At 36.4% G+C, this 26,318-nt stretch overlaps 1 protein-coding gene and 1 pseudogene across 6 annotated transcripts in view; one reads left to right on the forward strand and one right to left on the reverse strand.

Moving 5' to 3' along the window:
- Caper (RNA-binding protein 39-like protein Caper) overlaps window positions 1–26,318 on the forward strand; it is a 356,013-nt gene that overhangs the window by 19,341 nt on the left and 310,354 nt on the right. The gene's annotated exons all lie outside the window — the stretch shown is intronic.
- LOC137500571 (NADH-ubiquinone oxidoreductase chain 5-like) lies at window positions 6,320–8,771 on the reverse strand (annotated as a pseudogene).

Below are 26,318 nucleotides of genomic sequence, written 5' to 3' on the forward strand. Positions count from 1 at the left end.
TTACTCTGCCATCAGTAATTCAAACCTACCTGTTCACCAATTTACGATACTACTACTACTACTACTACTACTAAGCCTATTCCTTATTTAGCCTCGCCTACCATGTGCAAGCATGATGCCATCTGGCTGCTTGCTCATCAAATTTTGATTTTTAGTTTTACTCTAGGATTATTAGATGTCACTGTAAACTGAATCTCTCTTGGGTGGCATCTATGGCCGACTTCATTTAATGAATTTTATCAGGTAAACACCAAACGTGTCACCAGAGATGTTTTATATGCTGACATTGTACGGCATGGAGTGTCAAATTGACTTTTTTCTGCCCTTCAGAAATCTGACTTTCCTCTACAGGGTTTGAACCCACCATCTTGCGATCCGGAGGCCTACACTCCACCACTGATCTGCTGAGTGAGCTACAAACTTATGAGACCAGATGTGAATACAAAATCTCAGACTTCAAAGAAGATTTAATTAATCAGTTGTCGCACATTATTTGATACTGGGACCTGTCTCATTCACATTGTTCATGATGCATATCTAAAAGACTTTTGCTGAAGATGCATCTGAATTAGTTGTTGCTTTTTATCACTATTTTGATAGGTGACCAGCCAGGCTGGAGAAATATGAAATTATTCAAGATGATCTCGAATTACCTCTAAAGAAATTCTTGAAACATTCTCAGTCTAGGACCTAGGTGGCTTATAGTTCGTCCCACTGCTGAGAGATTTTTTGAATTGCTTGAACTCTGGGAAGGCTAATATCATTATTTTACCAACCTCGATAGCTGCATCCGCTTAAGTGCGGGCAGTATTTGGTAGATGGTGGGTTCGAACCCCACTGTCAGCAGCTCTGTGGTTTCCCATTTTCACACTAGGCAAATGTTGGTAACTTTTTTCTAAATATGTTACATGATTCAAAAAATATGTTGCCCCTGAAAGATGTTGCTTAACAGAAAAGTAATAATCTGAAATTTCACATTATTTGGAAAAATAATCTTGGTTTCATGAACAGTGCTAATATCGCAAATTTTTGATTGAAAAAGCAATGAAAGCTTGTGATTTGATTAAAGCTCTGAGATGTTTAAAACCCTCTCTTGGGAAAACCAACAAAGAATTTCATGTAAAAAAGGATGTGCTCGTTGACGAATGGAAGATGTTGCAGATGGAGACAGTGCAGTCTTTCAAAGGAAGAATTGTTAGTACTGGGGTAAAACTTGCAGCATTGTCTTAATCGCAGGGTAATAATAATTGTATTTCTCTGTTATACGGTCTCCTTTTCGGTAATGTAACAACATTTTGGACATAGCTTTTTATGTAAAAGTTGAAAAAAAAAAAAAAAAGAGCAGTTGTTAATTTTGTTCCCCGAACATAAGTATTTCATTTAATAAAAAACTAACATAATCATATTTGTTTAATAAATGAACAGGACATATTCCATCTAGGACCAGAAACAAATGAAATTTAGCCTAAAAATTAAATGAAATAACTACTACTGTATTCTCATTTGGTAATTTACGTGTGTATACCGTACTTGCACTTACATGTTCCTTTTTCCTGATCTCTACCAGCCTTCTTTGGTTGGGGATTACTAAATATATATACTGTATTTATTATTCATCACAATTTTTTATGCAGAAAGATGTGAACATCAAATATTTTACCATAATGATCATTTTGGCAACGTTGTCTGTTTTTAGTCTCTCTTTCTGCCATTTTAGTCTCTTTTTCCTATTTTCATGGGGTTGTCTACCACTCCTAGCCCTGGTTATTTCTTATTTTGGTACAAGAAGACAATGCAGGAACCTCATTATTTATTTGTGTCAAAGTTACGGCTCTTGGCCCTCTCTTACACTTAACCACACACAATTTTTAGACTTTTACAGCATTAATTTAAAATATAATGGTAATCAATTACAGTTTGAGGTGAGACGTGTAAATCAGATACAGAGTAACAATAATACAATTAAGGTTACTATTGATGAAAAATTATGGGATAAATAGTGGACAATAACAGAAAGATATCAAATTGGTAACTAAGAATATATCTGCTAACTAGCTTAAAGGAAAACTTATTCTAATATGAGGCGAAATAAAATTAATACGTTACAATAAGAGTTCACCAAAAACCGTGTTACTATGTTCACTATTTCTAGGAAAAACATAAATGGGATAGCCTTGATACTTAATTTTAATATGTAATTTTTGGTTTCATTCACCCGTCATTCACTCTTACATTCATTTGAGTCAACAGTAGTACTCTGGAGGAATTTACGGTAGGCTGTTTTAAACGTCCTAGATGAGCAAGACTTTTTAATATCTACCTGGATCGTAATCCATAACCTCGAAGCATTGACCAGGAATGAATGGCTGTAGGTATTTGTTCGATGCAGTGTTATTTCAAGTAGTGATCTGGAATGAGTATTCATTTCTTGGAATGAAGTAAGAAGTGTAAAATTGGGTGATAGATAGGGGGCTGTTTCCAGAAAACAACTAATACACAAGGGTCATTTGGTGGGTTTCTCTACAGTCATTTAAACGTAATGACTAATGACTATCAACATACGAGCCCCTGGAATATCACTAGACCAAACACCTTTATTTGTATGGGCTGTAGCTATTACCGCTCTTCTTCTCCTCCTCTCCTTACCTGTTTTAGCAGGTGCTATTACTATATTACTCACTGATCGAAATTTAAACACCTCTTTCTTCGATCCTGCAGGTGGGGGAGATCGTATTCTCTGTCAACACCTATTTTGATTTTTTGGTCATCCCGAAGTTTATATTTTAATTCTCCCAGGATTTGGTATGGTCTCTCATATTATTAGTCAAGAAAGAGGGAAAAAGGAAGCATTTGGTACTTTAGAAATAATTTACACAATAATAGCAATTGGTCTTCTCGGATTCGTCGTATGGGCACACCATATATTTACTGTAGGAATAGACGTAGACACACGAGCCTATTTCACATCCGCCACTATAATCATTGCGGTCCCTACAGGAATTAAAAATTTTAGTTGATTAGCTACACTTCACGGAACCCAACTAACTTATAGCCCAGCTTTACTTTGAGTATTAGGGTTTGTTTTCCTCTTCACTATCGGAGGATTAACGGGAGTTGTATTAGCTAACTCCTCTATTGACATTATTTTACACGACACATACTATGTCGTTGCTCATTTCCACTATGTTTTATCTATAGGAGCAGTATTTGCAATTATGGCTGGATTTATTCAATGATATCCATTATTTACAGGTTTAACCTTAAACCCTAAATGATTAAAAATTCAATTTACAACTATGTTTGTAGGGGTAAACTTAACATTTTTTCCTCAACACTTCTTAGGACTAGCTGGTATACCACGTCGATACTCTGATTATCCAGAGAGTTATACATCTTGAAATGTTGTTTCAAGCCTCGGGTCAACTATCTCTTTTATTGGAATTATCTTCCTTATTTTCATTATTTGGGAAAGTATAATTTCAAATCGAACTGTTCTGTTCCCTATAAACATGGTTAGTTCATAAGACCTATCTGTGTCGGTGCGACGTAAAGCCAATAGCAAAAAAAAAAAAAAAAAAAAAAAAAAAAGAATGATATCAATCCTACCCTCCAGCTGAACATTCATATTCTGAACTACCTATATTAACTAATTTCTAATATGGCAGAATAGTGCGGTAGATTTAAGCTCTACATATAAAGTTCACCCTTTTATTAGAATATTAAAATATGGCAACCTGATCGAATTTAAATCTACAAAATAGTGCCTCTCCTTTAATAGAACAATTAATTTTCTTTCATGATCATACACTTTTTATTTTATTAATAATTACTGTTCTAGTAGCTTATATTATAGGAAGTTTATTATTCAATAAATTTACACATCGTTATCTACTTGAAGGACAAACAATTGAAGTAATTTGAACAATTCTCCCTGCAATTACACTTATTTTCATTGCCCTTCCATCTCTTCGACTTCTCTATCTAGAGGGTAATTGGACCTGTGTGAGTATCATCCTGCTCTGAAATACTATTGAGCTGTTGGTGTTTAGTTGTTCACTGCGAGTCAATAGACCCTCTTATTACAGTAAAAACTGTGGGTCATCAATGATATTGAAGTTATGAATATACAGACTTTACTACTCCCTATGAATTTGACTCATATATACTTCCTTATAACGAAATACCTACAAATGGTTTTCGGTTACTAGATGTAGATAACCGAACTGTACTTCCTATAAACACCCCTGTTCGAGTTCTAGTTACTGCCGCTGACGTCCTCCATTCTTGAACAGTTCCAGCCTTAGGAGTAAAGGTTGACGCTACCCCGGGTCGATTAAACCAAACAAGTTTTTTTATAAATCGACCTGGATTATTTTATGGTCAATGTTCAGAAATCTGCGGGGCTAATCATAGCTTTATGCCCATTGTAATTGAAAGAATTAATATTAACTCATTTATTAAATGAATCAATAACATAATAAATTCATCATCAGATGACTGAAAGTAAGTACTGGTCTCTTAAACCATTTTATAGTAGTTAACACCTACTTCTGATGAAGAAATTAGTTAATTCATAACATTAGTATGTCATACTAAAATAATTAAATACTTTAATATTTCTTTATTCCTCAAATAAAACCTATAAATTGATTAATTTTATTCTTTATATTTTCATCCACTCTTATTCGCCATTATAAATTACTATATTTTTTTATATAATATTCCCTCACCAACAAGTAAACCTTCACTGGCTTCAAATTCCATAAATTGAAAATGATAAATAACCTCTTCTCAATTTTTGACCCCACATCTAGTATTATAAATTTATCCCTTAATTGTTTAAGAACATTCCTTGGACTTTTAATATTACCCTTCATCTATTGATTAATCCCCTCACGTCTTACATTTATTTGGTTTTCAATTACAAATACCCTTCATAATGAATTTAAAACTTTAATTGGACCAACCAGCCATAGAGGAAGAACCTTCATCTTCATTTCATTATTCTCACTTATTTTATTTAATAATTTCCTAGGATTATTCCCCTATATTTTCACTAGCTCTAGTCATCTGGTATTAACATTCACATTATCTCTACCCTTATGATTACCTTTCATACTATATGGATGAATCAACCACACTACTCATATGTTTGCCCACATAATCCCTCAGGGTACTCCCCCTATCCTTATACCTTTCATGGTTTGTATTGAAACTATTAGCAATATTATTCGCCCAGGCACATTAGCTATTCGTTTAGCTGCCAACATAATTGCAGGCCATCTCCTTCTAACTCTTCTAGGAAATACTGGGCCTTCCTTAATTCTTTCCACACTATCCATTCTACTTATTGCCCAAATACTTTTAATAATATTGGAATCAGCCGTAGCCATCATTCAATCATATGTTTTTGCTACATTAGCCACCCTTTATTCTAGAGAAGTAAACTATGGTAACACATTCAAACCACCCTTATCATTTAGTTAACCCAAGACCTTGACCCTTAACTGGTGCTATTGGAGCTATAACAACTACTATAGGAATAATTAAATGATTCCACCAGTACGACAATTCCCTTTTATTTTTAGGTTTAACTTTAATTACTCTGACTATAATTCAATGATGACGTGATATTACACGAGAGGGAACATATCAGGGCCTTCATACTTTACCAGTAAGTAAGGGATTACGATGAGGTATAATCTTAAATCTCTGAAGTATTTTTCTTTATCTCCTTCTTCTGAGCTTTTTTTCACAGAAGTCTCTCTCCTAGTATCGAATTAGGAAGACTTTGACCCCCTTTAGGAATTCAACCCTTTAATCCCCTCCAAATCCCTCTTCTTAATACCACTATTCTTCTTGCTTCAGGAGTAACTGTCACATGGGCACATCATAGTTTAATAGAAGGAAACTATAGTCAAGCTACACAAAGATTGTTTTTCACAATTTTATTGGGTATTTACTTTACTATTCTTCAAGCCTACGGGTATATTGAAGCTCCCTTTACTATTAGTGACGCTGTATATGGATCAACTTTCTTTGTAGCAACTGGTTTCCATGGACTCCACGTCATTATTGGAACTACTTTCCTATTAATTTGCTTATTACGACATCTAATATGTCACTTCTCAATCAATCATCACTTTGGATTCGAAGCCGCTGCATGATACTGACACTTTGTTGATGTAGTATGATTATTTTTATATATTTCTATTTATTGATGAGGGAGATAATTCATTATTTATTTAGTATATAAGTACATTTGACTTCCAATCAAAAAGATTGATTAATTCAAAATAAATAATCTGGATTATATTTATCGTCTCATCATTCACAATCATTCTCACATCAATTGTTATAGTATTGGCCTCAATTCTCTCCAAAAAAACCATTAATGACCGAGAAAAAGCTTCCCCCTTTGAGTGTGGATTTGACCCTAAAAGCTCAGCCCGGCTCCCTTTCTCCTTACGATTCTTTTTAATTGCTGTAATTTTCCTTATTTTTGACGTAGAAATTGCCTTACTTCTTCCTGTTATCATTATTATAAATTGATCAAATATCTTACCATGATCAATTATTAGTACAATATTTCTACTAATTCTATTATTAGGACTATATCACGAATGAAACCAAGGGGCCTTAGAATGAGCATCTTAGGGTTGTAGTTAACTATAACATTTGATTTGCACTCAAAAAGTATTGATCCGTCAATCTACCTTAAATAAGAAGCGATAAATTGCAATCAGTTTCGACCTGATCTTAGATGTATACATCCTTATTTATCTTAATTGAAACCAAAGTAGAGGTATATTACTGTTAATAATATTATTGAAATTTATTTCCAATTAAAGAAATGTGTTGATCAAATTAAAGCTGCTAACTTTTTATTTTAATGGTTTAATTCCATTAACATTTCTCCATTTATATAGTTTAAAATAAAACAATACATTTTCATTGTATAAATAATATAATTATATTTATAAATACTTAAAAGTTAACAAACTTCCTCAACATCTTCAGTGTTGTGCTCTGTATAAGCTATTTAAGTATAAAATCAATATAATCAACATAATCATCCATAAGGCAAAACTAATTAAATAAATCTTAATTCTATTATCATGTCAATCCTGAATTATCTGAGTATATCGAACAGATTGTTTATAGATTATCTGACCACCTCAATCCTCTCTCCAACCTTGATCCATAGTTTTAAAAACTTGTTTTCCTAAAAATAATGGTAGATAACTGACTCCGTATGTTCTAATAAAAGGTATAAACCATATTGATCCTAAAAAATTAGATATAAATGTCTGTAAGGATAATAAGTTATAAGACAAAGAAAAATTAGATACCTCATATCCAAATCAACCTCCTAATACTCTTACAGCCAAAGCTAATAATTTTAAAGTAATTGGTAAACAAATCATAGAAGGTGATGGAAATATAATTCAACTTAATATACATCCTCCTAAAATTGCCATCATGACCAACACTAATATTCTCTTCAACATAATTCATCCCTCATCATTTAATGGGTGAAATGATGTAGAATTAAATTCACCTGTTATTGAATAATATACTAATCGCAAAGAATAACATACAGTCAACCCTGTAGAAAAAAAATATAAAAAAAAACTAAATATATTAATATAAGATAATCTAACAATTTCTAAAATTAAATCCTTGGAGTAAAATCCAGCCAAAAAGGGTATACCACAAAGCGCAAGATTAGAAATATTAAAGCAAACAGCCGTCAGTGGTATTTGACTACAAATATTTCCTATAAACCGAATATCTTGAGAATCCTTTATATTATGAATTAATGAACCAGCACATATAAATAAAAGAGCCTTAAATAGTGCATGCGTTAAAAGATGAAAAAATGCTAACTTAGCAAAACCCATAGCTAAAATTCTTATCATCAAACCTAACTGTCTCAAAGTTGATAAAGCAATAATTTTCTTTAAATCAAATTCAAAATTAGCCCCTAAGCCCGCCATAAATATATTAAGTCCAGCTATAAACAATAAAAACTTAGACAATCAAGTATGCACAAATGCTCTATTAAACCGAATCAACAAATAAACCCCTGCCGTAACCAATGTTGATGAATGTACCAAGGCTGATACAGGTGTTGGGGCTGCTATAGCCGCTGGTAATCAAGAAGAAAATGGAATTTGAGCTCTCTTAGTTATAGCAGCCAATACTACTATAGTACTAATTAATATTATTATAAAAGAATCCTTGCCAAAATCCAAGTAATACACATAATTTCAACTCCCATATGCTATTATTCACGCAATAGCTATGAGTAATGCTACATCCCCAATCCGATTAGATAAAGCTGTCAATAAACCTGCATTATAAGATTTAACATTTTGGTAATAAATAACTAAGCAATAAGAAACAAGTCCTAATCCATCTCAGCCCAATAGGATTCTAATTAAATTTGGTCTAATAATCAAAAATATTATTGATAATACAAATATTAATACCAAAATAATAAATTGATTAATAGTTAAATCACCATGTATATATTCATCTCTATAAAAAATTACTAAAGCTGAAATAAACAATACAAACCCTATAAATAATAGTGATATTCAATCAAACAAAAAGGTTATAACAATTGAACTTCTATTCAAACTTAACACTTCCCATTCAATAAAAACCACTAAATCATATCTAATAAAATAAAAACCTATAATTATCAAAATTATTGCTACTATAAACAAAAATAAAAAACTTAAAAAACAAATAGATAATGACCATAAAATGGTTTAAAGTAGTCGCCTACATCACTGGTATCACAAACCAACATTTTACTTTAAACTATTTAAACATAATCACAACATACATAAATCTCCCTTTAATACTAAAATATTTAATGGTAATCAATGAAGCAAAAGCAAAATAAATTCACGACTATAGCCGCTGGAACAAGAATAAATTCCAGAATATATCATACCATGTTGACTATAAGCATATAAATATAAAGTATATACTGCTCTAAAAAATGACAATAAAATTAATATAATCATAGACACTCATGATCAAGCAACTAATCTATTGAATAAACTAATCTCACCCATTAAATTTAGAGAAGGAGGCGCAGCTATGTTAGAGGAACTGAGAAGAAATCACCACATAGCTATTGAAGGTATAAAATTCATTAAACCCTTACTTACTAGCATTCTTCGTCTTCCTAGACGCTCGTATGTAATATTTGCTAAAGCAAATAGACCAGAAGAACACAACCCATGAGCAATCATAAGTGTATAACTTCCTCTAAACCCCCAAACTCTTAATGTTATTAAACCTCCTAGAACAATCCCTATATGAGAAACCGAAGAATAAGCAATTAAAGCCTTTAGATCCGTCTGATATAAACATACTAAACTAACTAATACACCCCCTACTAAACTAATGGCAACTCAAATGTAATTATACTTTAATCCCAAAGAAACCATTATTGCATAAACACGTAATAATCCATATCATCCTAATTTCAACAATACACCTGCCAAAATTATAGACCCAGATACTGGGGCTTCCACATGTGCTTTTGGCAACCATAAATGAACAAGAAATATTGGGATCTTTACTAAAAAAGCCAAAATTAAAACCAAGTAAAACATAACATTAAATAAACTTACATTTCTCAACAAGCTTAAATCCAAATTTTTTTTTTTTTTTTTTTTTTTTTTTTTTGCTAGGGGCTTTACGTCGCACCGACACAGATAGGTCTTATGGCGACGATGGGATAGGAAAGGCCTAGGAGTTGGAAGGAAGCGGCCGTGGCCTTAATTAAGGTACAGCCCCAGCATTTGCCTGGTGTGAAAATGGGAAACCACGGAAAACCATTTTCAGGGCTGCCGATAGTGGGATTCGAACCTATTATCTCCCGGATGCAATAAATCCAAATTACCATAAATTCTATACACATTAAATAGTCCTACTAATAGGGGTAAAGAAGCCAATAATGTATAAAACAATAAATATACCCCAGCCTGTAGTCGTTCAGGTTGATACCCCCAACCTAAAATCAAAAATAAAGTAGGGATTAATCTACTTTCAAAAAATAAATAAAAAGAAAATATACTCATGCTTCTAAAAGTACAATATAATATCAATAATAAAAACAAAACATAAATTTGAAATAATTGATTATAAAATTTAACGTGATAAACCGACTCTCTAGCCGTAATCATCAGAGCACAAATTCAAAATCTTAATAAAATTAACCCATAAGATAAAATATCCCCCCCAAAACAATAACTTAAATTACCAAAATCACCTGATAGGGTGCAACCCACAAAAAACATAAAAGTTATAAAATATATCAAAGACTGAACCACCCATCAATAATCAACTAAAAAACATAGAGGGATTAAAAATACGATCATAAATATAAATTTTAACATTGTAACACTCTAAATGTTTGAAAAAAATCATTACCATGAGTTCGAATTATAGAAACCAACACAGATAACCCTAAAGCCCCTTCACAAACAGAAAATGTTAAAAAAACTATACTAAAATACAATTCATAATCAAAAAAATTCAAATATAAATAAAGCAACCCAAACAAGCTCAACACAATAAATTCCAAACTTAACAATATAGACAGTAAATGCTTACGGTTAGAACAAAAAGTTCATGCTCCTATTAAAAATACTAAAATCAAGACAACTCAACTTATATTTATTACCATTGTTTTAGTAGTTTAATAAAAACACTGGTCTTGTAAACCAATATTAAGATTTTCTTCTAAAACTCAGAGGAAAGAAAAATTCTTTTCACTAATCCCCAAAATTAATATTTTATATTTAAACTACCCTCTGAATTTTAAATTTAAGAATTCTTGTTTTCAATCTTCTTAATAGTATGATTTTTATACAAGCTAATCATCCTCTTGCTATAACCCTCATCATTATTGTACAAACATGTATTATCTCTATAACTGTTGGATTAATATCCTCCTCTTTTTGATTCTCCTATGTCCTATTCTTAATCTTCCTAGGAGGTATATTAGTTCTTTTTATCTACATCACTAGCTTGGCTTCCAATGAGCTTTTTTATACTTCTATAAAAACCCTTGTCATTTCTTTATTATTTATAACATTAATCCTAATTATTTCATCCATAAGAGATCCATATTTTACCAACATACTTACTAAAAATATGGACCTTACATCAATTGATCTAATATATTACTCCTTAAATACAGAGGCCACCCCTCACAATACAATACAATACAAAATTGTATTGATTAGGTGGTCTAATAAATAACTTAATGTTATTATTTCAATCAAATATCATCAGTACGGACCAAAAATGATATTTATTACATGTAAAATCCATGGAGTGGCGCCACATCAACTTTCCCACGAAGAAAAGTTCAAAACTGTACCCTCAGCTGATGAAGTCATGGCTACGGTCTTCTGAGACTCTGAAGGGTTATTTTGTTCGATGTCCTCTCGTGTGGTGAAACAATCAACTCGGAAGTGTTCATAGCCACAAAAATGCAAACAAACTACTTCTTCAAGACAACGCAAGACTTCCACACGAGTCTGTGCACCTGACAGGAGCTCTCAAAACTTCAGTGGACTGTTCTTCCTCATCCACCCTACAGCCCGGATCTCGCGCCTTCTAACTTCCATCTGTTTGGCCCAGTGAAGGATGCACTCTGTGGGAAGCACTACGTGGATGAAGTTATCGATGCAGTACGACGTTTGCTCCGACATAGACTAGTCAAGTGATACCATGCAGGCATAAAGGCCGTCACATTATGGTGGCGTAAGGCTGTAGCAGTGAACAGAGATTATGTTGAAAAATAGGATATTGTAGCAAAAGGATTGGGGAATTACATGGTGTATTTAAATCCTCAATGAAACCAACCTGCTTTTAGAAAAAAGTGTTGCATTATATATTAAACTTCCTTCGTAAGTTCATGTTGTGCAGTTGTCGTATGTTGTCCCAAGTAAATTAAATGTCATATGACCGGGCGAGTTAGCCGTGCGGTTAGGAGCGCGCCGCTGTGAGCTTGCACCCGGGAGATTGTGGGTTTGAACCCCACTGTCGGCAGCCCTGAAGATGGTTTTCCGTGGTTTCCCATTTCCACACCAGACAAATGCTGGGGCTGTACCTTAAGACCATGGCCGCTTCCTTCCCATTTCTAGGCCTTTCCTATCCCATCGTCACCATAAAACCTATCTGTGTCGGTGCAACGTAAAACAAATATTAAAAAATGTCATATTGTAGTTAAGTCTATATTTTTCATGTCTCTGTAGCATATATATTTAGCTTTACACTTTCGACACCCGCAGTGAATAGCACAGATAAATGAGTGTGTTTGTAGATATATCAGGAACAGAAATTTGTCCATGCTTGAAAGTCTTATGGGGATTATTTGCTATTAACAGGGAAGGGATTTATATGTACTAATAATTATTGAAATATGTACATATATATTTAGTTATGTTTATTGAGATATGGGATTATATATGGACTTAAAATTACACATATAACATTAATTTCTATTTAATATCAAAGTTCAAAGAAGCTAAACAAAGTAGATCTACATGCAACATAATGTTGCACTTCTCATTTTAATATATTTGAAGAACACACACTCTTTTATTCTCTCTTACCAAAACAATGGATTACAAAATGTTCTTTCAAGTGCTGGAAAGTGAATCATCTCCTATTATCTCTAAGGACAGATTTATATTGACTGAAACATCGGAAGAGGTAATGGGGGCATAATTCAACTTCACAATATCTGCTGGGGTTAAATCCAGTGTTAATTTTTCACTTAAATCTCCACACACCATTGCAGCAACTTTTGTCATTTCTTCATATCCAGGGTTCTTTGAAAGTACAGTCGCCATCTTCGTTTGCTACATCTGCAACTTTACCACGATTTAATTGTTCCACAATTCACAATTTCACAACTTTCAGAAAGTGAGAGATGCAAGTATTGGAGCCTTTGCAGTGTTTTTGGGATGCATGAAAAATTATGCTGATTTCTCACACTTGTATCACAGACAACTGTTTTTGGGGCTTCAATTGAGGCTTCATCTTCAGAGTCCATGGCATGCAGAACGTTTTTTAAAACAGTCTATATATTCAACATAATATTCAACCGCTTGCAGCCACGTACCCCACCTAGTTAGAATCGGCTTAGGCGGCAATGGAATCTCTGGGTACATTTCTTTCAAAAGATGAACTCTTCAGTGGGCTTTGAGAAAAACTTTTTTTCACTGAGGAAATCAATAAATCTACTTTGGGGTAACTGCCTCTTATATGATTTTTCACGAGAGTTTAATCCTGATGTAAACAAGGTATGTCCACGCCTTCGCCAAAGAAAGAGTTGTGATTCGCCGAGCGTGTAGTATCGACCTCCGCCCCGTCAGCGTCTTGTGTTTGGACGTACAGTGCTACGCATATGACCTAAAATAGACGAGGAATAGTTTTTGAGCTGTGTGAAACTAAACGGAGGGGTTTGAAGGGAGATACTGTTGAAGATTGGGACCTATGTTATTTATTTATTTATTTATTTCTGAATATTAAAGAAAACTATCGTAGGCTAGAGCACAAAATTACACACATAGAAAGGTTTATCTTAGGACAGCTGTTTGAAATGTCTGCCCGGTAGACTGTAACCTAATATAATACCAACTTTCGAGTTGAACTGTATATCTCTTATCTTGTAGAGTTCCTATCCTGATAGAGCATATAGCACGATTGGACATGTCAGACGGAACTGTTGTTAATTCTGTAACAACATCTACCGAAAAAAACAACTCAAAAAGACAAGAAACGCAGGCAGTTGCGGTCTTAACAAAGTAAGAAGTCCATGCATACCGTATATGTTTACCTTTCTTAGTCGTCCTGCAGGGGCTCAATTCCTTCCATATCGCACGATGTATCCCCTCCATTCTCATTACTGTCACTGTCTGATGAGTCGCTGCTGCTCTGGCCGCTATCAGTAATGATAAATCTCTCTATAACTTCATCTGTTAGGCCGTCTAGCTCCCACATCTGGTCTTCTTTCGTTGCGTTTCTAATGCAGTCCTTCCAGTTATCTGCTGTCACATTTTCAAGGGCTGTGCGAAGTAGAGCTCGTACGTCTTTAGCTTGAAGGTCGTGTTGTTTCTCGCAACGTAACCCTTCACTTGACTCCATATCTGTTCAATGGGATTGAAAGTGCAATGGTAGGGTGGAAGTCGTAGAACACAGTGGCCCACTTTCTGTGCTCTTTCGTCGCAAATGTATTCATCATACTGGTCTCGCACTGACCTCACCTGTTCAATGAGTTCTGCTTTGACCATATCAGCCTTGTATTCTATTTGGTGACTGTGGAGCCAAGCAATGATCTGGTCTTTCTGCATTGCCATTGTAGGAATTCGTTCCACTCTCACAGAATGGTAAGATGCATTGTCCATTACAATCCCGCTCCCGGGTTCGAGTTTCGGTAGGATAGACGAAAACCACAATATAAAGACGTCGCCTGTCATTTCTTCATGATACACTCGTGTCGTTTTAGATTCAAACACGAGAGCTCCACCTTCCACAAAACCAGAGTCACTACCTACATGAACAATGATAAGCCTTTTGCCTTACCCAGTCGGCTGCTTCAGGCCAGTTGAAAGTCCAGAAACAAAGGCTTGTTTCTTGGATTTAACAGTGGAATCCACCCATACTTTCGAAATTACAGTCTTTCTTTAAGCCACGTTTCATCCAAGTAATAAATTTTGCGACCTGCACGATATCTCCTAATTTCACGCAAATACTTCCGTCTCCACAATACAATATCCTCCCTATCCCTTAACATAGGTTTACGTTCTCTTTTAACAAACTGGAACCCTATGTCCTTTAAAAGTCTGTGCAGTGTAGTTTAACTGAATGTGGGTAAAGTTGTATCTTTATTCACACTGTCTAATACTTTGCGTAAAGTAGGTGGTTCATTCCGAAAAAAGAATTCATGAATTTTCCTTCTAATACCACTTTTGATGATGTCGTACTTCTTGACTCTGAGGTCGTTTATGTTCCTTTCCCGGCGTTGTTAATTTCCCTGTCTTTCTAAACTGAATCCGCATGTTATGAACTGAACTAGCCGACACACCACGCAACTCTGCACTTAGTTTCTCTACCTCTTTTACGGCTAAACCTGGATTCTGTTCACTTATTTTATTAAAAACATTCACAACGCACTGCCTATGGTCACTTCTGAGTGGTTTTCCTCTTTTGTGCTTCACTACACGCGACGGTCCTACCTCTTGCTCCATTTCTCTCACTATGAATACTGACACTGACAGCTGCTGCAAGATGCAGCACCTTATCTCCACACTGTACAGCTTGGGACTTTCCCTCACTATGAGAAGACTTCCTGTATTACACCACACCTTGTGCCTTCATATCTCGTTATTTAATCACTGTTTAAATTTTAAAAAACATATATACATACCGGTGTATATGACAACCATATTTTAATTTGATTACATACTCTTTCAGACTCTTTAAATGTAATAAACTAAAATTAAATTAATGCGACGTACTACTTTTCTTCGAGCTCGCATACAGTTGAGTGAGTGCGACGGTTGCTTCTCCAATCAACTACGTACATGTCCATGTGCAAAGTCAAGGTGCTCCGCCTATTTGTTTACATCAGGATTAAACTCTCGTGAAAAAACATATACCACTTCTGCCATACAATGAAAGGCATGTGCTACACATGATAAATGAGTCATCTTAGGATATACAACACACCGGGCGAGTTGTCCGTGCGCGTAGAGGCGCGCGGTTGTGAGCTTGCATCCGGGAGATAGTAGGTTCAAATCCCACTATCGGCAGCCCTGAAAATGGTTTTCTGTGTTTCCCATTTTCACAGCAGGCAAATGCTGGGGCTGTACCATAATTAAGGCCACGGCCGCTTCCTTCCAACTCCTAGGCCTTTCCTATCTCATCGTCGCCATAAGACCTATCTGTGTCGGAGCGACGTAAAGCCCCTAGCAAAAGAAAAAAAAAAAGATATACAACACATAATGCATCTCCGGCTTTTATCATATAAGGTGCGGCATCGCTAATAAAAAGTAACACTTTATTATACTTAATGCCCTGTGGCCAGAGGATACCCATAGCCTCATTCAACAGTTTTGCTATAGTCTTGTTATTGCACTTTTCTAAAACATCACAGTGTAGGAGAATCTGTTTACAATAATCTTCACTTAACAAACCAATGATTACATTCCCAATTTGCCTGCCTTCTTTGTCGTCTCATCAGTGGAAACCCAAATTGGACTGTCTTTAATCTCTTATCTTGCGAACAGTTTCATCGTATATGGCTGAACAGTACGTTTTTCTGAACGTTGACTCATCTGGGATGGATCATTTAGTATATTTCTCAAGGAATTCCCTGAAACACTGATTATTCATTTTGAAGAGAGGTATGTCAGCAGAGATGAGAGCACGGCAGAGATCGGTGTTGAACTCGGACGTTACACTGGAAGTTGCCGGTGGTGTCAGAAATAACTGTGGGCCGATGACCTTCGATGTTAGGCCCCTTAAAACAACAAGCATCAAGAAATAACTGTCTCTGCTTGGAATCTCGTTGTTTGTTAGCCTGGTGTTTACTGGTTGAAACGTGCTGTTGCACAAGGAACCTTTGAGTAGATGTCACTGTACAATGACACAAATTACAAAATAATATCCTACTGTCAGTTGATAAACCATCTTCTTTAAATTCTGATACGTAACTTTTCAGTTTTAAACTCGTTGACTGAGCTACTTTAGGCATATTGTAACAACGTTAATGTCTTCAATGAGTATCAGTATACAACTGCACACAGTGAGTGTACACTGATCCGTCTCACTGCTAATTCAAACTGTGAATGACTGGTAGTAAACTAGATGGAGTTATGAAGCAATCAAAGGGAATGCCCGAATTACGAACTAATCCGGAAACCACTAGCACATCGTCGATGAATGAGATTTCCCTAGTTACGAAATTATGGCACAGACACAGTCGATGTTACGTAATGCAGCTTATCAGTGCTGTAAGTGTGTTTCAGATAGTCACGGTACTGGCCGGCTGATCATCACTTCCGGGCTCAACCTCTCTCTTTCTTCGCACCGCTTATCAGCTTATTTTATCAGCCCAGACGTGGACAAGTGTGATAATGACCAGCACATCAGTTAAAATATTAATTTTTCGAATATAGATTTTTAATTTATTTCTCCAGTATTGAGAGGACTGCTAATTTAATATAATTTAATACTTTTTAGCCGAAATATGGACTATATTGATTTAATGATGAAGAATATGGAACATATGTACTAAACTTCAAAATATGGAAAGATGAAAAGTGAATACTCCATTTGTCAACTCCACACGTCATGATTTGTGAAGATAATGCAAAATATAATTAATTTTAGCTTCCTAAAGAGAGATATCTTTACCTATAAATCCGTTCCCTTGTTATTAGAGTGTGATTGAGCTGTTACATGTGTGTATGTGATTAGTTGCGTCTAATGGTAAGATAGTCATTTCCATTGAAGCAAACAGTCTGCAAAGTTAAATTCCCATTGCAACTTAACCCTTTGGGGTACAATTAATTTTCCACCTGCATCCTGCATAGGTCCAATTTAACATTAGGCAAATATGGGAAGTACTCACATAAGTTAAAAGCTGAATTTTTACATGAATAATACGAACTGCAAATTTATTTATTAATCAGTCAAGTTAACCACATTATCAGCAATACTTTTTCAAAGTATGGTACTTCCGACACACAGCACAGTCCTTGTTTTTTTTTTTTTTGTCCTGACGAGCATCTATGATGTGTAGCTTCCCGTTCAGTCGAAGTTCTTCGTCACAGCTGCTCCGTCGGCCGCGCTTACGGGCAGTTTTGTTCCTAACGTCCCCAACAAGCCCCATAATAATTCGGTCCCTGTAAGTCTTGTGATTCACCTCGGGCTTATTTTCTGCCTTTTGTTGCAAGTTATATACGTGAAAACTGTTCACCAAAGCTACTTCCAACACCCAGAAGTACAATTTCCTCCACCACTTCAGACTTTTCACTACAAAACCATAAGATGAGCAGTAGTGATCAGCACGATCGACCCCTCCCATTTTGCTTGTGTAATCTATAATGGAAACAGGCTTCAAAATTCTTTCTTGTCCTTGCCCATTCCGGTTGTGTCTGACTACCTCCACCATTGATGGGTTGTGCCATCTACTAAGAACTGACACAATGCGCTTGTCTTTCCATGAAAATACCATGAACTTTTCTTCCTTCCACAGAACACGAATTTCATGCTTCTTCAGATTTAGTCTTCTATCTTTCAGGTGAGGTGGTAGTCCCTTCCGATTCAATAGCACAGTCCCAGTTAGGTGAATTTTCCCTTTTCAACAGTTTTCTTGCCAGTTTCATACTAGTGTAAAATCGATCAGTAAACAAATGATAACCTACAGCTTGAGTAACTTGAAGTACGTCTGCCACCAGCTGTAAAACTATTCTACTGCCAAATGTCAAACCAGGGAAAAGTAAATTTAGCATAGTAAACAAGCCAAAGTAAGGAATCGCGGACAAAACATCCCAATTAAAGCATCAGCAATAACATATATCCTAATCCCCCACTTTGTTGGTTTTTGTGGATTATACATTTTGAAAAGGACACGTCCCTTGAAGCTTAAAGTTGATTCGTCAGCTGACAGATACTGACTTGGCCTATAAAATTCCAAGAATGACTTCCCTACACATTCTAAGACACTTCTAACTTTACTCGTTCTTGTTATCATTGTTGATACACTTGATTGTGGAGGGGGTGAAACATGAAAGCCCCAGAATATCTGAAGAAATCGTTTCCGAGAAAAAATGTCCTTACAGAAGGTCGATGAATAGAGCCACAGGTCTGAAAAATGTTCTTTTAGAGTTTTCCTTTTTGTACATTCCATATTCAGAACAACACCATGAAATGCCATTATTTCATCGACGGTTACATCGACCCAGTTCCACCATATGGAATGTTGCTGCAACGGCATACGTTTGGTAATACATTCTCTTACATACCTGTTAGTTTCCTTACATATTTCGGAGAACAGTGAAACCGGGAACAGCAACAAAAAGAAATCCAAAGGAGTTACCGGCTTCTTTCTTGTAGTAGGAGGTATGTATCCCACAGCACTGTTGTGAGAATACTTGGAAAAAACACTGTCACCTTCTTCATAAACTTTCCATTCGTCACCCTCTACATCAGCGCTTTTGCCACTATCTTCCACGTCATTTTACTCCTCACTCGAAATATCAATCTCAGATTCAGGAATACTAATGTCACCGTCGGAATCCGTCAACAAATCGTCAATACCGCCACTGTCACATAACTGTTTATAAATATCAGTAGGCTCCATGCTGTGGCTGGTGGATGCCCTGTTGATAACGAAAGTAAACACAGCTGTGACAGTGAGGAACTATCTCCAAAGAAATCACAATTCAGCTTAAAGGAATGAACAGCAGATGGCAGTAGGCAGGAGAGAAATGCCAAGGCTGTATACTGCGTAAAGCTCGGCGCCATTTCTGCTCCAGCATACGAAATATATAACCTTAAAGTTGTGTTGGACTGGGTCCGACATAGAACCGGAACTGAAAATTAACGATGTGCACCCCAAAGGGTTAAGGTATGGTTTTGTTACACTATACAGTTTGTTTCCAAGGTTATTTTGAAGACTTCCGTATGGTCACGCCACTGTCAATCCTTGCATCACGTAGTTCAAGGTTCAGACTAACAGATGGTGCTCAAATCTAAAAAGCAATATTTCTTGCCCTTCCTGCCTTTTTCCTTCTTAGCGTAAAATATTGTCGTGCAACTTAAGGTATGGTTTCTTGGAGTGTGTCACATATAGTTATCTTTCTTACTTTTAAAAGCTCCTATGAAGCTTGATGAAACTCACAGCCTGACTTTTCACCATCATACTATTGCCAGCTGTCCATCTTATATCATTGTTGAGGTCTATTTGCAGTTGGTCACAATCCTGTAACTTATTTTTTTACTCTAAACAGTATAACATCTGCAGAAATCCTTATCTATGATTTCAGTTCTTCACTTGTATCATTTATTTATACCAGAAAACAAAGTTCAATAATATTGCCTTGCAGGACTCCCCCCTCTCCCTCCAGTCCTTACAGGGTCAAATGATTCTTTACCTACTCTAATTCTGTTTTCTAGAAATGTTGCCACCATTCAGTCTCTTTTCTCTAGCCCAGTTGCACTCATTTTTGTCAGTAGTCTTGGATAGGTTAGTAGCAATACAGATCATTTGACCTCCTGAATCTAAAATATCTGCTTTAGCTTGCTGGATACAAGTTGAGCCTCACTGGAATAACTTTTCTGAAACCTGAGCTGCCTTCTATGAAACCACTTGGTAATTTTGCAAAAATGTGTAATATAATTAGAAATAATACTTTCTAAGAACTTAAAACCAACACGTCAAGCTATCTGGCCTGAAATTATGTGCATTATATTAATCAGTCTTTCCTTTGTAAACAGGGGCTACTATAATTACTCTCCATTCATTTGGAATAGCTCCTTCATGCAAACAGGAATCAGTTAAGTACTTCAGATATGGCTATCCCCAGATATTATAAATATTTACCTACAGTATATTACACCACAGATATTGAAATGGATAGATCTATTAACACAATGCAATAGACCTGGCACCACAACCCCTACAGTCACAGGTTTATGAGGGATTTTCTCTTGCGACAACTACCGATGTATTGATCTTTGTTCCTTTCTTTCACTAATTGTGGTCAGAAGCCAGTTAGGCTTACGTCAGGTTTACGGCTTTATGATCTCAAGGCTCTATATATCACCATTATCCCATTCCAGTGTCAAGGATTGCCTAATTACAAGCCAAAGTAAGAGTATACCTGAGTGAAAATCAATACAGGTCATTATTTAGAAATTATCAGCAAAATTATCCGCACTGGCATACATTTTGTGTCCGCCAAGACACTAACTTCACGGATATCCGCATCCGTGCAGGGCTCTACCCATTGCCTTTAGTATATCCCTAGAAATTTTATCAATTCCAGCTGCTTTTCTAGTTTTCAATTGTTGTATGGGAAATTTCACCTCTTCTACCTGGACATTGAAAATGAAAACCTACAACCTGTTTTCCAGTCATTGACCGGGTCAGGGATGTAATGTAATGAATGAATCATATATAGGCTATTATAACGATGGGGTCGCCACTCCCAAAGTGAGATATTAATGAATGATAGATGCTACGAAATGATAATGGAGAGTGTTGCTGGAATGAAAGATGACAGGGAAAACCGGAGTACCCAGAGAAAAACCTGTCCCGCCTCCGCTTTGTCCAGCACAAATCTCACATGGAATGACCGGGATTTGAACCACGGTATCCAGCGGTGAGAGGCCGACGCGCTGCCGTCCGAGCCACGGAGGCTCTCTACCTGGACATAATCCTTGTAAACAACATTCTTTACATACTGTTGACTGAATACTGCCTTCCATAAATCTTCACATATATACTCTTCTTGCTCATTAGTGATTCCTGGGATGCCCTTCTTGGAACCTGTTTCTACCTTGATGTACTGTACCTATACAAACCCTTCCAGTTTTCACTAAAACTGTTATAACTGCCAATCATACTTGCCATAATGTTATCCTTAGCTGACTTCTTTGCCAGATTTAATTTCTTACTGGGTTTTCAATTTCTTCTTACTTTTACAACAATTCATATTTTTTTCTGACCTTTACCACCTCCTTAGTCTCTCTGTTGTAATATAGCGGGTCTTTGCCATTCCTTACTGTACCACCTTAAAAGCTACATTCCTCAACAATTGCTTTATACCCATCCCATAGATTGTTTACATATTTTCTACCTATCATATTTCCTTTTTTTAAACTTGCTGAAGTCTTGTCTTATAATATGGTACTGCCTAATAATCCTACTTCAACAACTTCACTAAAGCTGCAATCGAATTAATAGAAGCATATTGGTGAAGAAGCTCACAGAAATGATTGGTGTGGAACACTACTACATCATAAGATTAAGGTTATTCTGCATAACAACCAGGTAGAAATAGATAACAGTTTAATCAGATCTGACCCTATTGATCAAACAAGAGTACTCCAGGGTGACCCTCTAAGCCCTCTTCTATTTAACGTCGCTACTGCAGATGTAGTACATGTCTCACATCCTCAGAAAGTAAGTTGTCATATATGCTGATGATATGGTCTTGACCTCAAAATCAAAAGAGGATCTTCAGGAAAACTTAAATCAAATAGCAATATGGGTCCAAAACAAATGGCAGTGATCTTTAGAAAGGGTGGAAGAACAGCCACGAGAAACTCCAATTAAACCTCTCCTAACGGACACTTCCTTTTTAAAAAAAATCTGTATTTGTGTCCTTTACAGTATGTATTCGCTTACATTTTGCACAGCCGGTACTTCCCAGAATCACAGACACCGTAACTTTTGATATACTATAGTTTTGTAGGTGTAGCCCGTGTCGTCGCACGGCTTAAATTGTTTAACACTGTACCTGTGTGCCTTACCAGGCATAAATTGCCAGAATGATAAACGATTCATCAACTACGAGGTTTTCACCTGGAGTTTTGACACTCTTGAAGTATGCATTATATCTAACAGTGGCTGAATCTTGTGCAACTTTCCAGCTGAAGCATCGTTGGGACCAAAATAAGAAGTTAGAATGTCCCTTTCTCAGGACCAATGATACAAGCAAAAAGCGTTAGAATTCGCGACATAATTAGGTATTGGAGATTTGAAAGCCTCGAATGGCTGGCTAGAAAGATTCAGAAAGCGACATGGTATCAACTTCAGAGTGATTTGCGGAGAATCATCCAGTGTTAATATGGAGATTGTTGACAACTGGCAAGAAAAAATACCTTCAATCATAGACGGGTATGCTCCGGAAAATATTTTGAATGCTGATGAAACTGGATTATTTTTCCGTGCTTTACCCGACAAAACTTTGTGTTTCAAAGGAAACTGGTGGAAAAGTTGCGAAAGAACGTCTAACGGTCTTGTTATGTGCAAGTATGAGTGGAGAACGGGAGGAGCCCTTGTGATAGGAAAAGCTACAAAACCAAGGTGTTTTAAAAATATGGACATTACAAAGTTTGGCATTGAATGGAAAGCGAATAGGAAAGCATGGATGACCAGAGAAATAATGACAGAGTGGCTAGGACAATTGGACAAAAAAATGATACGCCACGAGCGAAAAGTGTTGTTATTCCTCGATAATGCAGCATCGCATCCGGCTACAATTAAGTTGCAACATGTGAAGATCGTCTTTCTCCCACCAAATGTAACATCAGTTTCTCAGCCGCTTGACCAAGGAGTGATCCAGAACTTCATGGTTATGTACAGACAGTTAGTGATAAAGCACATAGTATCAGAACTTAACGGTGAATGAAGTAACCCTTCAAACACTGACAAAGGGGCTGAATGTTCTCCAAGCAATTTCATGGATAACCAAGCATGGAAAAACGTCACGGCCTCAACAATTCGTAACTGCTTTCTGAAAGCTGGGTTTCCCGCTAGTGGTGGACATCCCGAAATAGAATCGGATACCCTTCCTGACAGCATGGAAACAACACAAGAGTTGATTAATGCAGCAGGTTACAGTATACAAGTGAACACCTATGTCAAAATTGATTCAGATATTCCAACAGAGTGTGAGAGTGGAGACACGAAAACGATTCTTCAGTCAATCCAAGGGAAGAAAGACAAAAATGAAGATTCTGACTAAAGTGGGAGTGAAGGTGATGCTAATGACGACTTTGAAGAAAATACAGAAATGAATGTGCTGCCAATAACCTCGTACAGTGAGGCTCTCGGCATTGTTAAGCGACTGAAAGAATTTTATTATAAACAAAACGATGAAAAAGGTGTAAATTTGACCCAGGATTTAATTGCACATAGTGAAAACATCATTGCTAAACTGAAATGGACAAAACAAACGAACATTAAGGATTTTTTCAAGTGCTAATGTTTTACTGTACTGTGCAGAGGTGCCAATTATTACGGATTGTCCGTAATTATTACGGATTTCACCTCACGATTACGGAATTACGGTCAAAGGGGAAATTATTACGGAAAAGCTGACATTATCAGGAAAAAATAATTTTCTACGGAAAAAAAAGAAAAGGAAAAAGGCTCTAAAAGATTGAACATTTCTCCTAAATCATCCTCGTTTCAATGCCTCTGAGCTGGCCATGATAGTTATTCGATCGTGACTTCCGTTTGCTACCCATACGCGTTGTAAAATTCATTGTGAGTGAAGGAGCACCGGCGGTGCTCTTCTGCACTATAAATCCTTCAATAATGTTGTATTTGCTGCGTCAAGTGTACCTGACAGTTGACAGAAAGATTGAGAAAGAAGTGAGGCCTACATTAAGCAGGAGTTGCTTATGGTTCAGAAGACTAAAATGTCATCACAGTGGGAAGGATGCATCAAGAAAACCTACACTGAAAAGCAGCTGCTGCGTGAGAAACAAGCTACAAGGAATGTTTCATCACAGAACTAACAGGTTGTGCGCAAATGTTATTGTGTAATATGATATACTTTCGAATAGATTGGTAGAGGGAAGGGCAAAAGGGGTGTCGTCATCAAGAAGTGAGGAGCATACTTTGGATTTGACTCGAAATTTTTATCGGGGGCGGAGGGCGATTACTGATAATCCACTTCAAAGGTTGGTACCTCTGACTGTGCTAGATATTGCTACATCTACATAGTGATTTGAAGTTTCAAAAACTCATGCGTTCTTCTTAATTTGAACATGGTGAATGGTAATAGTGTACAGTGTGCTCAATAGAGGTTTCCATAGAAGTGTTTTTGTCTCTTTAATACAGTGCATCGCAGCTGCAGCAGCCCATCTACAACTTTCTCATGTGAGTACAGTGCAGAATATTGTACAATACTGTATACAGTATACAATTAAAGGTACATTTGCGAGAATTGTTAACACATATAGTACATGGGTTATTGTGTTCCAACTTATGTTTAATGGTCCTGGTTTCATAACCTCTCGCGGGCGGACACCCCTTCATAACGGACATTTTTTCGGTCCCGAAGGTGTCCGTTACAGGGAGGTTTTACTGTAAATAGTTTTATGTAATGCACATTGTGCGTACTTTTCCTTAATAACAACCTTCCTTTCTATCATATTTATTTTTAACTATGATAAAAACAGCTTCATGATCACTTGTACCATCTCTTACTTCAGTTTCTCTGGAGAACTCATCTGGTTTTGCCAACACCACGTCCAGAATATTCTTCCTCCTAGTTCCGTCCCTTTCTCATTATGCTATTTCTCATCCTTAACTTTTTCGTAGCTTACAAATGTATGTTTTGCCAATAGGAAGTCTCCCCCCTCCTATCGTTCTTATCTTGTTTCTATCATTCTGCATCCATAATACCAATTCTCAGCCATGATTCAGCTCCTATTTTGTTATATCTGGTAAATGTGTATTTTAAATTAATTCTATTTCTTTACAGTACTTCTCCAGTTCAACACATTTTTGTCACCCTTGTATTACCGCTCTTATCACTGCTCCCTAGTCCATCCCATTTCCCTGAATGTACCTCCCTATAACTCTTCTAAGCAAACCCTCCAACTTATACGTACCACCGCTGTTCAAGTGAAGGCCATCTGAGCACACCCACTGGGATCTACAAATTTCACTCCCAGTTTCCCACATATCCACTCCATAGTCTCATTTCAATCCCCAATCGCCTTCCAGTCAGTATCCTTCCTACACAATATTTCACTGATAACAATGTCTGCTCCCGTAAACTTCCTCATGCTGCATTAACTAGATCCCACACCTCGCCAACTATGGTAGTACTTGTTTGCCTTACATTGTTGGTACCAATGTTTAACTGAGTCCCCCATGACCAGACCCTCAACTCCAACTCCACCCACCTCATATGATCTCCTGCCTTCCAGGTCATCCTGTGTTTCCTGGTGGCTGCAAAACCTACTTTCCCCTTTTCTCTCTCCCATGACCATGTTCCACCTCTGTTTTCCTTTTCCTATTCTCTGCTCTGCATTTCCTGTTCCTACAGTTTCCTTTTTCTCCTACTTCTCCCCTCTGCAACAGTTTCTTTTCCTCATCTTTTCTCGGCTGTTCCTGCAGTGATTTCATAGTGATTTCTCCACTAATACACTACTTCTGAATTCTGCCCCGGAATACAGCCCTTTGCTTTCAATTTCCTTCCCCTTAAAACATTAGCCCATGTGTCTTCTACAACTTCCTT

The sequence above is a fragment of the Anabrus simplex genome, chromosome 4, assembly GCF_040414725.1.
Source record: "Anabrus simplex isolate iqAnaSimp1 chromosome 4, ASM4041472v1, whole genome shotgun sequence".
In the NCBI taxonomy this organism is placed as follows: domain Eukaryota; kingdom Metazoa; phylum Arthropoda; class Insecta; order Orthoptera; family Tettigoniidae; genus Anabrus; species Anabrus simplex.